At 38.5% G+C, this 15,454-nt stretch overlaps 1 protein-coding gene across 3 annotated transcripts in view; it reads right to left on the bottom strand.

Annotated features, from left to right (window-relative positions):
- Window positions 1-15,454, bottom strand: part of CRACD (capping protein inhibiting regulator of actin dynamics) — a 255,166-nt gene that overhangs the window by 127,869 nt on the left and 111,843 nt on the right. For all 3 annotated transcript variants that reach the window (XM_087434353.1, XM_087434354.1, XM_087434355.1), the window contains one exon: window positions 5,221-5,369. The gene's annotated coding sequence lies outside the window, so the exon portion shown is untranslated. The remainder of the gene's footprint in view (window positions 1-5,220; window positions 5,370-15,454) is intronic.

The raw sequence follows: 15,454 nt of genomic DNA, 5'->3' as shown, positions 1-15,454 counted from the left end.
GTTAATGGAGGGAAGGAGGGAGAGAGAGATGAGAGGAGGAGGAAGTAAGGGAGAGAAGGGAATGCAATCAACAAAAATTCCCCACCTGTCACTCAGATATATGTCGTCAAACCCATTAGTTACTCTAAAGGTGGTATTTTCAGGCTCCTAGAAGAGATATTTTGGAGCAGATAGTGATGATTCAGTCATACCTAGCACATAATATGGTACACGATAATCACCATGCAAGGGGGACAAGTCATAATTTGTCCTGTATTTAACTGTCGTCCCACAGCGCATGTTAATAACACTCCCAGGAGGTCTGTGGAACAGAGACTTCTAGAGGTTGCATTCGCTGAACCACTAGCACTACACTAATTTAATTCTTGGGTTTTGCATTATTAGACCAGCAGACTCTTTTGCTTCCACAAAAGGATTTAACCAGAAGGTTGGTCCCCTCAGAACCTTGTTTGCCATCCAGTTCCCCATTTCTCTGCCAGCTTCATCTGTGCAACTTATCTTGGGTTACGTCTGGCAGATGGAGAGAGGAATCGCATTTCAAGCCTCTGCTGTCTGCACCCAGAGCCCTCCCTGAACAGCCCCTGGTTCACGCGGGAGAGAAGGGAGGAGGGAGGACGATCAGCCCCCCCAAGAAAGGCGAGTGTAAAGTATTTCTCAAATTTTCATCTTCAACAGCTGGTATCATTTACCTCCCTGGGGGGAGACTCCGCTTTGTTGCTTAGGCTAGCAATATAATCTCTACCTATCCCAATGCCAAAATATCAATTACAGGTTCATCTGGATGTCAGGATAAATTGATGTTCAGACTACTAGACAATGACATAAATTGGAGGTGGGGTGGGGGATGGATGTTGAAGGGGACTGAGCCTCAGGATAGAAGGGAAATAAAGTCAAATTCTTCATATCCTTGCAAATTAAGTAACTTAATTCTAAACTGCTATTTGTCTCATGAAGAGAAACCCACCAGCAACTAAAGTGGAGCAGGTATTCCTGAAGAGGTTTTCTTCTTGGAGGTCCTAATTAGAGACAGGTTATCACTTCCATGGCACCCTAGCTCTCCCAGCGTAATGATAAGAGACGACAGAAAAAAATAAATGTCTTGTAATTAAAAATAAATGTTTTACCAAACACAGAAAGTCACATATTGTATGATTCCATTTATATGAAATAGTTAGAAAAGGTAAATCCATAGAGACAGAGAGCATATTGGTGGCTGCCAGGGGTTGAGGGGAGAGAAAAATGGGGAGTAACTGTTAAATGCATACAGTGTTTGATTTCGGGGGTGATCAAAATGTTTTGGGATGATATAGAGATGGTGGTTGTATAACATTATGAAAGTACTAAATGCCAATGAACTGCTCACTTTAAAATGGTTAATTTTATGTTACATGAATTTCACCTGAATAAAAAAATAAATATTTTATAATGAAATGTTTTATAGGACTCACTATAATGTTATAAAGGACACACTATTTCTCATTGCTCAATAATCTACCTACTGGGAAATAAGGAGGATTTTATTTCCATTCTATAGTGATGAGAGAGATTAAATAGATCTCTGAGTTCTAATATTTGTCACCTTTTGGCCTTTCTTGTGAAAAGCCTAGCATTTTCCCAGAATGTCTGTAGCGGGAAGTAATTCAAACCAATGACCCCTGACTTGCTTGGCCCTTCACAGTCAGCAGCAGCAGCAGCAGCAACAGCAGCAACGGTTCATGTGCAGTTGCCCAGTGCCAGCTGGATGATCAAAAGTCGATGGGGTGCACCTGTGTTTACCAGACTCTGAGACCCCCTACCAGACCTGTGGGATCGAGCTGTGTTCTGGGGAGTGGCCTTTTGTGGTGGTGACATCAGACAAAGACTGTGGGTCATTTTAATTCAGTAGAAAAATATGAAGACCTTGCTCTTTCCACACAGTTTCAGGATCAAAGAAAATCAACTTTAACAAAGAGAAGAAGCATCTTTGGATGAGAGGCAGGTTTTTTTTCTTCTTTTTGATACTAAGAAGAACATAGGCTTCAACACACAGATCCAAAGCAGCCAGCTGTTAAATGGAAAGAGAAGCCCAAGAACTTATGAAGAATAAAGATATATTGAGAACAGAGATAAAAAGAAGGGATCTTGAACGGAAACTACAAGACTATGTGACAACAACAAAAAATGGCTAACAACCGTATTTATGGAAAGCAGGTAGGGGACCTCCCAGTCTTACCCAACGCCTTCCCCTTTTCAGCCCCACATGGTGCAGTCAGGGCCATGGACAAACAGGCCTCCCAAACCCTCACCCAACCAACTTCCTGAACCATTCCATGTGTCCCACCCTCTACTTGTTGATATAGCTCTGATCTTTCCGGTTTTGATCTTATGACAATTTTTTCCAACCAGGACTTTGTCTCGCCTCCCAGATTTAATACTTAGCTTTGAGCACTTGCTTTCCTTGACCAAGATTTAGACATTCTTCTGGGGCTCTTGCCTTTGGTGGCTTCATCCACCTTCAGCCTGGCCCAGGAATGTCACTCCTCACTGTGACTCCTGGAGAAGTGTTCCATTCTGTTTTGGTGTATCTTTTCTTTTCTCAGGTGTATCCCTCAAGACTAAGCCTAAAAATAAGGCTCTAATGTTGATTTCAGGCTCACAAACGGCTAGACAAGGTTCACATTAAGAGGGAATTTTTAAATATAATGAAAAAGCAAAATATATTAAATGCTTTCAAAGTCCTCTAATTCTATTGCAATATGCCAACTGACTCAGAAAGCCATATTTTTTTTTCCTATGTTGTGTGAGAAAAAAACATGTGGTCCTGTCACAAAATGTTCTACATTTCATAGAAATTGCAGTATTATTTTTTGGGAAAAATCTCTAAAAAAGAGAAAAAGCATCTGTTTCCTATGTTTGTCATGCTACAGAATGAAATGCCAAATGGAGAGTGGGTTATGGAGGGGGCATCTATTTTCCCTTTGATAGGAATGCTGAGATAGAGCATCAGTTTTGAGCTATCGTGGGGGTAAGTAGTATGGACGGGGACTGCAACGTTGTGTGTGTACAATTCTTGTCCTGAGCCAGGGCAATTCCCTGTCACCTCCATCCTCACTCCACTGCCACAGTGGCACATGAGTGCCATGGGAAAACTGCACTACCCTGGCTCTTCTGCTCACTGACTCTGACCTTGGCAAGTCATTTAAGCTTTCTGAGCCTGTGTCTCCACTTGTAAGATGGGAATAGTAATACCTATTGTTTGTTATTTAAGACAGCTGTTATGTTTGAATTGTGTCCTCCAAAAAGATATATTGAATTCCTAACCCATACTACCTCAGAATGTGACCTTATTTGGAAATAGGGTCATTGCAGATGTAATAGCTAAGACGAGGTCATACTGGAGTAGGGTGGGCCCTCAATCCAATATGTCTGGTATCCTTATAAGAAGGAAAACGGCCATTGGAAGACACAAACACACAAGGAGACCACCATGTGGCTATGGAGGCAGAGACTGGAGAGATGCAGCTGTAAGCCAAAGACCGTCAAAGACTGACAGCCACTACCAGCAGCTAGGAAGAGGCAAGGAAAGATTTTCCTCTACATGTCTCAGAGAGAGCATGGCCATACCTTGATTTTGGACTTCCAGCCCGCAGAACCGTAAGACAATAAATTTCTATTGTTTTAAGCCACCCAGTTTGTGGTACTTTGTGATAGCAACCCTAGGAAACTAACACAGTTGTGGAGGTATAATTTATTTATTGTGTGTGTGTGTCTGTTTTAATTGCAGATGAAACACACTTAGAATAAACCAGGTAGACAGAAAACGAAAACAAGGTAACTTTTCTTATGTATCTAAACCAGGAAATGACATTATTTCCTCTGGAGCTGACACTGGCCTCTCTAAACTCACCTCCCACTACACTCCTCCCCACTGGCTCCCCTCCACCTCACTGGCCTCCTGGCTGTGCCCGGAACGCCCACCATGTTCTCTCCTTAGGGCCGTTGCACCAGCTGCTCCCTCCGCCTGGAACACACCAGGGTTAACCCCTGACTTCCTGTCTTTCCTCCATGAGGCCGACCCTGGCCCCTCCATTTAACGCTGCAATTTGTACTCCTGCCCACCCAGCACTCCCAATTTCCCTTACTCGGCTCTACTTTTTCTTTTTTCCATATTCTTATTGGCTTCCAGTATCCTAGTAACTTATTTATTTCTCTATTATGTGCATTATTTATTATCTGTCTCCCTCCATGCTAGAACACAAGCTCCATGAGGACAGGGATCATTACCAGTTTTGTTCACTGAGGTGAACAAGCATCTAGAACAGCACCTAGTTCATAATAGGTGCTCAACAAAGATTTTTTTAATCCATTATTTATTAAAATAATTAATTAAATTTATTTTTAATTAATAATTACAGAAGCTATACATGTACATTGTAAAACAACAGAAAAAATTTAAAACTTCAAATTTCCACCATCCAATAATATCTCCCAAATTACGATAAACCAGAATGGTTTTTATCTTCTTTTAAATGACTCCGTAAGGAATCCTGTCTCTTGAGGAAAAATATCATGGTAGGGATAACACCCACCTTACAAGCCTTGGTATGTGGATTAAACAAAATAATATATCCAAATACTTAACACAATGCTTGCCATAACAACAAATATAGGTAATTGTTAATTTCTTTTTTTTGATCTTGTCTTTAACTTCCATCCTTTCCCCCAACTTCCAAAAAGTAGGTAAAACATATCTGCAGCCAAACGAATGGTATGATATTGTTCCTACAGGGGCAGGTGGGGAATGCCTTCCACTTCTACACTCAAGACAAAGTCCCCAAATTCACAGTGCCAGTCTCTATTCACAGTACCTGTCGCTACCAGAGACAGACGGTGACTGACTATTCCATGGAATTTTATAATAGCAACAAAACAATAAACAATGATAATTACATTTTATATTACACTCTCCCATTTGCAAAGCATTTTCATATGAAATTTTCTTTTATAGATGAAAGAACTGGGGCTCAGAGGAGTTAAGTGACTTGTCCAAGTTTACTCAGCTGGTAAGTAGAAGAGCTGGGAATTAAATCTAAAATTAGATCATCAATGATACGATCTTTAACTTGATATTTAGTGAAATACACCATCCATTTCTAGAGTCCCACTCACAATAAATGAAATACTTCTTAGTATTTTCTCCATAAGCTACTTCCTTCCCCATTCTCTAAACAAATGACTCACCTATCTTGATAGCCACACGTCCCTTCCGTGTCAGATAGGTCTCCACCAAAATTTTCTTCTTGTAAAAAGGAGAGTTCACCTTCACTCGTAAGTGTGTCAGGAAACAGGGTACATTGTCAAGACAGCCTGGGAATCACTGCTTTTGTGAACTGTTGAGAGAAAACAAAACATCAAGAGCTTTATATCTTCAATCCTCTCCAGGGACGCCTTCAAAATGAATCTCTTTTCCATTCCTTGGCAGAAGTCAGTACAAAAGAGTTTTTTTGCTGAGGTTTCCAATTAGGTTTAGTAATATTAAATTTGAATTCCTTAGCCTAAATTTATTCTAGGGCCTTAAAAGCATTTATTATAAACTGTCTCCACTTTTGAAGGGACTGAAAGAATCATATCCATAAATATTGAGGCTCCCATCCTTCTTACTGACAGAATTCTCATATTTATTCTTCACAGTAGTTTAGCTAAAATTCAAGGAGCCAGAAGACACAAATTCAACCTTGCAGAGAAGCAAAGGCAGTAATCATTAGATTATTTCCACCCCTAGAGGTAGTGAAGGCACCTTTTTATTCAAATATTAATCACAGAGTTAACTAGGTTAACGGGCTCCCTGTGGGTAGGGCAAGCACAATTCCTTCTAAACATGTTGGAATGAAAACCATCATATAACGACTGTAGACTTTAACTGGAATGGAGGTGGGAATGTCCAGGAAACAACCCCAGATTGAAATATGCCCTTTGTAAAGCCCAGGAAAAGAAGACAACTTTCTGGAACAATGATACAGGAAGAAATCACTTCAAATCTCATCCCGACAATGCTGTCTGGCCTTGTGAGGAGTTCACTGTGTGGGCTTAGAGAAGGATTCCCTGTTCTCGCTGGAAGGGACCAGCTTGTATCAAACCAACTTCCCATTAAACACAACTAGAAAAGCTGATAAAATTATTTTTAAAACCTGTTTGAAGGCACTGGAGTGCTACCAAGGCAGCCAGGCCATAAGAGGCCAAGATCTTAGGGAGAAGGGAAATAAAATTGAGGCAAGTCTTTGTACCACTTTTCCTCTCAAGGCATCTCCTGATTGTTAAGAGGCTCAGGGCACACCCACTGAGAAGCCAAGCAGAAAAGAGCTGCTTAGAGGCACATAAAGTGAGCAGACTTTCTGGCAGACTCACAAGCCTGAGGAGATCCCAAAGAGAAGAGAAGTGCAGAGAAGCCAGCTTGACATTTTGCCTCTCTAAGCATTTGCTAATTGATAAACGATGTAAACCAAGCAGAAAACAGCAGCTCAGAGGCTCAGGAGTTAAACAGAGCTTTTGACAGTTTCACGATGCTCAAAGAATAAAAAGTAGAGTTCAGAGCCCACTAAAAAAAGAAGGACCCCAGGTAAATATCCCATGCTTTCCGTTTCCTCCTGAAGGCTACATCCTAGGATGAAAGCCTAAAAAAATACCAGCACCCCAGCCTCAAATCATCAGATTAAGGAGGTCTGCCCTACTCTAACTGCCTATCAGAAGCAAAAGTAAGCCCTCCGGAGAAAGACACCATCATTCACAGTATCTACGATTTTTTTTACACATAATGTCCTGCATTCAGTCAACAATTACTTAGGCATACCAGGACATACGGTCAAGAAAGAAAGAGATAATAAAAACAGACCCAGAAGTGACCCAGATAGTCACAGGATATAGTCTTTAAAATAACTATGATTAATATGTTCAAAATTATAAAGATTGTAACAGACATCTCTCAGTAACACACACAACAAGCAAAAAAAAAATGAGTAAAGATGTAAAAGATTTGAACAACACAATTAACAAACTAAAATTTAGTAATCTATATAGAATACTGCATCCAACAGCAGTGACTACATATTCTTTTCAAGTACACATGTAATACTTATAGAAATTAACCACATATGGGTCATAAAGTAAGCTTTAAAAAATTTCAACAAATGGAAACCATAGAGTACTTTTTTGAACATATTATTTTGAAATAATATAGATTCACAGGAAATTGCAAAAATAGAATCATTTTTTAAATTGAAGTAAAATTTACATTCAATAAAATACACTGCTTTCAAGTATACAATTTGATATGTTTTGGTAAAGGAATCTCTGTAACTGCCAACAAAATAAAAATATAGAACATTTCAAATCATCATTCCAGAAAGTTCCCTCATGTCTCTTTTAGTCAATCCCCACATCCCAAAAGCAGCCACTGTTCTCATTTCAATTACCATAGATTACTTTTGCCTGTTCCTGAGCTTCATATAAATGGGCTCATATGGTATGTATTCTTTTGTATCTGGCTTTATTCACTCAGCATAATGTCTCTGAGATTCATCTACACTGTTGAGTGTATAAATTGTTTACTCCTCTTTATGGCTGAGCAATACTTCATTGTATGAAAATACCACAACTTTTTAATATATTCTCTGGTGGATGGACATTAGTTGTTTCCATCTTAGGGCTATTACGACTAAAGCTGTTATAAATATTCTTGTACAAGTCTTTTTGTGAACACATATTTTAATTTCTCTTGGGTAAATACCTAGGAGTGGAACTGCTAGGTTACAGGGTTGATGAATGTTTATAAGAAACTGCCAAACATTTTCCCAAAATGGCTGTATCATTTTATACTTCCATCAGTAATACATGAAGGTTCCAGTTTACACAGCCTCATCAACATTTGGTGTTGGCAGACTTTTAGTTTGAGCCATTCCAGTGTGAGGTTTTGATTGGCATTTCCCTAGTGACTAATGACAATAGCTTTATGTATGTCTTCTTTTGTGTAGTGTCTGTTCAAGTTTTTTGTCCATTTTTTAAATTGTGGGGGTTTTATTACCGATTTATAGGAGTTCTTTATACATTCTGATACCAGCCCTTTGTCAGATATATGTATTACATATATTTTCTCTCAGTCTGTGGTTCGCCTTTTCAATTTCTAAGTCTTCTGATGAGCAGTTTTTAATGTCGATGAACTCCAATTTATCAGTTTTTTCTTTATGTTTAGTGCTTTCGCTATCCAAATCTTTGCCTACTTAAAAGTCTAAAAGATATTCTTCTATTTTTTTCCTAGAAGTTTTATAGTTTTAGCTTTATGATCTATCTGAAATTAATCTTTGTGTGTGGTGTGAAGTAGGGGTAGGAGATTAATTTCCCCCCACTTGTTCCAGCAACATTAGTTGAAAAGACTTTCCTTACCCCATTGAATTGTCATAGCACCTCATCAAAGATTAATTGATGTATGTCACAATATGTTTTCAATTAAGCTAGAAGTCAACATAAAAATGACAACCAGAGAATCCTCAAATGTTTGAAAATTAAGCAGTACACATCTAAATAACATGGGTCAAGAAAGAAATCACAAGGGTAATTAGAAAAAAATTTTGATTTAAGTAATAATGAACTGATGACAAATAAAAAATAGTGAAATGTAGCTAAAGCTATATTAAAAAAGGTTGGCAATCAATCATTTATACAGCCAACTCAAGGAATTAGAAAAAGAACAGAGAAATTCAAAGAAAGAAAGGGGAAGTAAACAGTAACAATACGAGCAGAAATAAATGAAGTAGAAAACAACCATAAGCGAAAAAATCAACAAAGGTAAAAGGCTGGTTCTTCGGAAAAGAATAATAACACTGATACACCCTTCAGCAGGCCCTCAAAAAGAGAATCAAAGCTTCTCATCTCAGCTCCATTACTTAAGACTCTTCTCCCCACAGCACTGATTTCAGTCTCCTCAGCTCCCCTACCGTTGTTGCCACAGACAAGCACAGGGTCTCTTTTGCTTGTAAGAGCTTTGCTTTTACTCTTTACAGAGAAACAAATAGAAAACAACAGAAATTAACACAGGGATGTTGCACAGTTTCCAGGATCTCAAATATGAGCTCTTTGTCAGCAACACTATGAGGTTAAACAATGATGACCTAATACTTGACACGTCATCAGCCTCCAAGATGTGAAACTGTCAATAAGGCTAATTGAAATACTAATGTACATCCACTATTATCAGGAGAAAACTTCATTCTAAGTGCATATTGTGCCTTAAAAGGGCAAACAACACTATAAAGCCAATTTGATTAGCTAGACATTTAAAATTAAGTCTCTAGAATGTGAATACAAATCTCTCTATATTTTTCACTGATTAAGTCTCTGTGACACTCAATACAATTTTTGAAAATAAGTATTTTCAAGCAAAAGACAAAAAACCACACACTATGTGTGAAATATTTGTTCTGCCACCGTAAAAAATGATTTAAATAATACACAAAAATCAACTACTTGTATTAATAATTTACTGATAATTAAATAATGCACAGATAAAAATCTAGCAATCAAATTCATTCTTTAGTCAATAGTTAAAGAAAATGTTGGTAGATTTTTGAGGAAATAAATATTAAAAAATTACTCAACAGGCAAAATTTATCATACTATTGGGTGCAAGTACAGATGTTTCTGTCTCACTAATGAAATACACAAAGAATTGCTTTTTCATGAGCCACTAAACAAAAAACTATAGCAGAGGAAATATAAGTTCTAATAATAAATTACTTCTTTAATAAAAACAATGTTTTATGGAGAACTCATACACATTGATCGGGTGGAGTGAAGAAAGGAGTCCAGGCAAAGAAAATACCAGCATGAAACGCATTCATTGCATCATTCATAGGCAAGCTATTATAGAAAAGAAGTTGAATCCAGAAGAGCACCAAGTGCTACAGAATGTCATTGGCACGGTCAATTTAGTTGAATCATTACAAAACCTTGTTGGGGCCAGCCCCGTGGTCTAGTGGTTAAGTTCCGAACGCCCCACTTTGGCGGCCCGGGGTTCAGTTCCCAGGCGTGGACCTACATCACTCATCAGTGGCCATGCTGTGGAAGCGACCCACATACAAAATAGAGGAGGATTGGCACAGATGTTAGCTCAGGGTGAATCTTCCTCAGCAAAAAAAACCCTTGTAATAAGATGGAGAGTGATCATGAAAATCTTTTATACTACATAGTGGTTCCTTGGTTATTTCACACCACTGCAGCAAGAAGAGTTGTCAAATATTAAGTTGCCTCACATTTTTTCTTTTGTCTATCACAAAGAGACAAGTGTTCTAAAATATCCTGACTGCTTCAGTGATGGCAACTGATTGTCAGCTGTATGCTTCAGAAGAGATATTTTTGGTGGAAAAAAACAAGCATGTTTAATCTTTTTTTTTTTTTCAAAAATATTTTCTAAATAGCAACACTGCTAATAGCCATTTGTTATTTCCCTTTCTAATAAAGTTGATGCTTCAACAATGAATGATAAAGGAACTACTTTTCAAGGAAAGTCGTCTTATGGAAAGAATATTTTGAAAAGGGGTGTTTGGAGAGGTTTCCATCAGGTGATCTTGTCATTGCTGAAAATGATGAAAGTCATCACTTTGAGGAGTCGTCCTTGAATTCTTTCTTACTCACAATTCCCACAACTAACTCTCGACAAGTTCTGTTTGATCTACCTTCAAAATACACCAAGAACACAATCACTTCTCATTGTCTACAATGCTACCACACTAGCCCGGACCACTACCATCTCATTCCTAGATTATAGCAACAGCTTCCTAGTTGATCTCCCTGCATATACTCCTCCCCCAACTCCTTCACCACACCACTGCCCCCAGCAGCCAGAGTCACCCTATTAACACCCAAGTCAGATCAGGCCACTCATCTGCTCAAAGCCAGCTAACAGTTTCTCATATGTCTCAGAGTTAAAGCCAAATTCCCTACGATGGTCTACATGTCCCTACATGATTTGATCATTACCTCACTGGCATCGTTTCCTGTTACCCTTTTCTTTACTTAATCCACTCCAGCCCCAATGGTGCTGTGCCTCAAAGAGGCCAGGCACACTCTGCCTCAGAGACTTTGCACTGGCTGCTCCCCTTGCCTGCAATATTTGCCCAGATATCTTCCTTTACCTCCTTCAGATCTTTAAATATCACTCTTCCATGAGGCCATCCCTGGCCTCCCAACAAAAATAGCAACTACTCCCAATACTTCCCATTCTACTTCCTTGCTTTATTTTTCTCTTTAATGCTTATCACCATCTAACATATTTTAACTATACCTGTTTATCTATATATTGCCTATCTCCTCTCCCACTGAATTAGGGCAGGAATTTTTGTCTTCTGTGTTCACTGCTCTATCTCCAAAGTCTAGGACAATGACCAGCAATAAGACTTGAACACATGACTGCTAAAAGAAGGAGTAATCTATAAAAACCTTCATATCTGCATACTTTAAAAACTTGGAAACAGAGTTTTCTAAATCTTCCAAATGAATAATTTTAATGAGTTTGAAGTGTTTGTTAGAAATATTAAAATGTAATATCTTAATTATAATTTGCAAGAATAACTGAATGACATGGGAAAATAAAATTTATTAGCTGCATTGAAACAAGAATCTTGGCATAGCTGGTGGATGTGATTGAAAAACATATATTATGATTTACTAAGTGCAGCCAATGATGTTGTTCTTCTGTTTGGATCAACATCTCTTTCTGAGTTATCTTTTTTAGCTATTAAAATCAGTTATCAAAATAAAATGAACTTGGGGCCAGCCCCATGGTCTAGTGGTTGAGTTTGGTGTGCTCCACTTTGGCGGCCCAGGGTTCAGTTCCCAGGACGGACCTACACCACTCGTCAGTGGCCATGCTGTGGTGGCAACCCACATACAAAATAGAGGAAGATTGGCACAGATGTTAGCTCAAGGCCAGTCTTCCTCAAGCAAAAAGAAGAAGATTGGCAACAGATCTTCCTCAGCAAATAATTAATTAATTAAAAAAATGAACTTATAACCAGACCATCAAACATCTATATCACACAGTGTTAAACCAAAACAAAACAAAGCAAAAAATGATGACATATATTCAATTACTGTGCTCTAATGGAGCAAAAGGAATTTTTTTGTACTGCTAATAAAAAATTTAAATATTTTATCTTTATCTCTTGAAAATTTCAATTTTGTGAACGTTTTATGATACTCAGAATATTCATATATTCAACATTTATGAACAAACACATATAGGAAGTATATCTTCATTTATAGCTTGGAAACCACTGTGCTAGAACCTTAGGAAGGAGGGAAGAGGCACATCTTGCCCTGGTTGATAGAAACAGAAAAATCATCGGATAATTACCACAGTGTAGTAAGTATCATAATACTTATGATAGAAAGTCCTCTATGACTTGGTCTCTGCCCTCCTCTGCAGTTTTGTCCCTCATGACTCCCTAAATGACTCAAACTCCACAAAATGTATGCTCCAGCAACAGCTAACATCTGATAATTTCTTAGGCGCAACTCTTGATTCTGGATGTTTTTCCTTGGATCTAGGGTTTCCAGGTAAAATACTGGATGCCCAATTAAATTTGAATTTCAGATAAATACCACAATTTTTAGTATAAATATGTCCCATGTAATATTTGGGTTTCCTGTATTTTATCTGGAAACTCTAAGCCATGGAAACCCATAAATAGAGTCCCTAACTCAGACTGAATTGGAAATGCTTCCCAAAAGAGGTAATACTGGAGATGATACTTGTCTCCCACTTCCTTTTCTTGGGGTGAGTGATCTCTTAGAGGGATAAAACATTGATGGCAATTTAACATTAATAATCATGGAGGATATCTTCGGCTACTTTACTAAGATTTTAGAACAAGAGTGGAGTGAGAAATCTTAGGATAATACAGTATCATACTGTGTTTGTTAGGATTCATTTAGTTCCAAGTAACAGAAACCAAATTAAGCAAGCTTCAGAAAAAATATAGAATTTATTATAATTACATTTAGGTATTTAAACAGAACTTGGGAATAGGTGTACAGCCTGGCTACAGAAAAAAGTTTAAAACCTGGAACTACAGACCATTTCTCACAACTGCTTCTCTCTTTGTATCTACTTTTTTCTCTCTCTCTACAGGGCTTTTTTTTTTTTCCTAGTACTCAGTCCATAAGGCTGAGTCCTTTATGACTTGGCAGAAGATGGTCATGCTACATCTTTTAGATCTCTTTTGTTCAACAGTACAGTCCAGATTAGGGTTAAAAGCTCTTAATTCCAATTCAAAATTTCCCCAAGAAGGACTCTAATTAGGCCCCACTTGGGTCAGTACGATTTACTATAGTCTGAGACAGAGCTATAGTGTGCTAAAACGGGTGCCAGAGAATCACCCCTGGAGAATGGGGGTGGGGAGACTGCAATTCCCAGAGAAAAAGGAATTGAAGGTATTGAAATTTGGGCAAACACCACAAAAGGGCATCCAGTACCTACATCCATGTGTAGGCTATACAGAACTCTCACCTCCAACACCATCACCTCCACCACCACCACCTTCAACCATGACCTCAACCACTACCACCACCCACCCTCCGTCACCACCTCCACACGGTACACATGCTCCTCTCATCTCCACTGTTTTTATTAAGAAGATAATCCTTTCCTGGCTTTAAGGAAGAGATAAGGCAACGAAACACTGAGGTCTTTGTCACTGGATACACCTTCCCAATGTACACTGGATGTCAGTCTGCTCAACAGGATTATCACAAAACGACAGAGAAAAGTTTCTAGAACCTTTGTTTTCAAAATCAGTAGGACATCAAGGGGCTATAAATAAATGGTTCACAGTGTTTAACGTTTTAAAATAAATTAAAATAAAAAGAAAGACAGGCATTATTATTTATCCCTTCCAGCATTTCTTCCTTTTGGTTCAGGTCTGCTACAACAAGCCTAAAAAACAAACACAATACCCTTCTCACCCACACTCCAAAAGCAAACCTAAAAAAGAAACAGTCAACTTGGGAAGCCGCTTTCTGGGTGGCTGAGATCAAGAAAAATCATCAACATCGATTTCCCTAAGAAAGCAGTAAAGGCAGAAGGTAGCAGCAAAAGAGCAAGAAAGGAGAAAAAGACACTCCTCAAAAAATTGTTCTTCCTCTCAACTCTTTATCCCCCTGTTAGTGGCAACTGAGAAAAAAGTTTAAAGTCATTGAGCAGAACTTTCTAGAGGACCTCCTATAATCTACCAACTGCTGAAATGAGCACGTCCTCTGTCCTAAAGAAGTCTCCTTCTCTCACAGGGCTCAAGGACCTGGGCGCTGACCAGTGATGGCCATACCTACGCTTCTCAGGCCTTTGAAGCCTAGCTCAAACCTCACAATATCATCATTTTCATTAGTCATTTGGGATGGCATTTAATACTCACTATTAACCCAACATTATTAGTGAAATATATCTCATTCTAAAGAAAGCACTTGCTTTATGTTAACTCTCATTATTTGCAGTAAATATGTTCTATAAAGTAGCCACAGATACTGAATTAGCAAATACCGAGCCACTGCTCCTGGGGGAAATACAGGGTTAGGTTTCTGAGAGCCTCCGGGCACAACATTTTTGTCAAACGTATATACATATACATAATCTTATTTTATGTGTGCTCCTGTTCAAAGACATCTTATTTAACATACGTATATTGTTGATTCATGAACATTGAACTCACGACCAACAGCACTATAACTCATGCCTGAATGAAGCTTATGTAACACACGTACAACAGTCCCCCCTTATCCACGGTTTCGCTTTCTGCAGTTTCAGTTACCCAAGGTCAATGCAGCTGAAAATAATGCTATGTTATTTTCACAATGCCTACATCATTCACCTCACTTCATCTCATCACGTAGGCATTGCATCATCTTACATTATCACAGGAAGAAGGGTGAGTACAGTACAACAAGATATTTTGAGAGAGAGAAACCACATTCACATAACTTTCATTACAGTATATTGTTATAACTGTGCTATTTTATTATTAGTTATCATTGTTAATCTCTCACTGTACCTACTTTATATAAATTCAACTTTATCATAGGATGTATGTATAGGAAAAAAAACATAGAATACATGATGTTTGGTACCATCCATGGTTTCAGGCATCCACTGGGAGTCTTGGATCGTATCCTCCACCGATAGGGGGGGACTACTGTATTTCTCCATAAAGTACGTCACAGCCTTCTTGCACTCAGGGAATACTAAACAGCTCTTTGGCACTATGCTGGGGGGTCGTTTCAAACAGCAAAATCACGAACAAAAACCCCGCAAAAATGCAAAAAATGTGGCACTAAATAGAGGGAGAAAAGGACACTTGTTTATGGTATAAGATTGGGAAAAAGATGGCAGAGTGTTGCCTTTTTTTCACCTCAGCTGGGAGCATGCATGTTGGCT

This window comes from Ceratotherium simum, chromosome 8 (genome assembly GCF_057802395.1).
Source record: "Ceratotherium simum simum isolate JZ-2026a chromosome 8, ASM5780239v1, whole genome shotgun sequence".
In the NCBI taxonomy this organism is placed as follows: Eukaryota; Metazoa; Chordata; class Mammalia; order Perissodactyla; family Rhinocerotidae; genus Ceratotherium; species Ceratotherium simum.
Note: the sequence above shows the minus strand (reverse complement) of the source record. Positions and strands in the feature narration are given on the sequence as shown.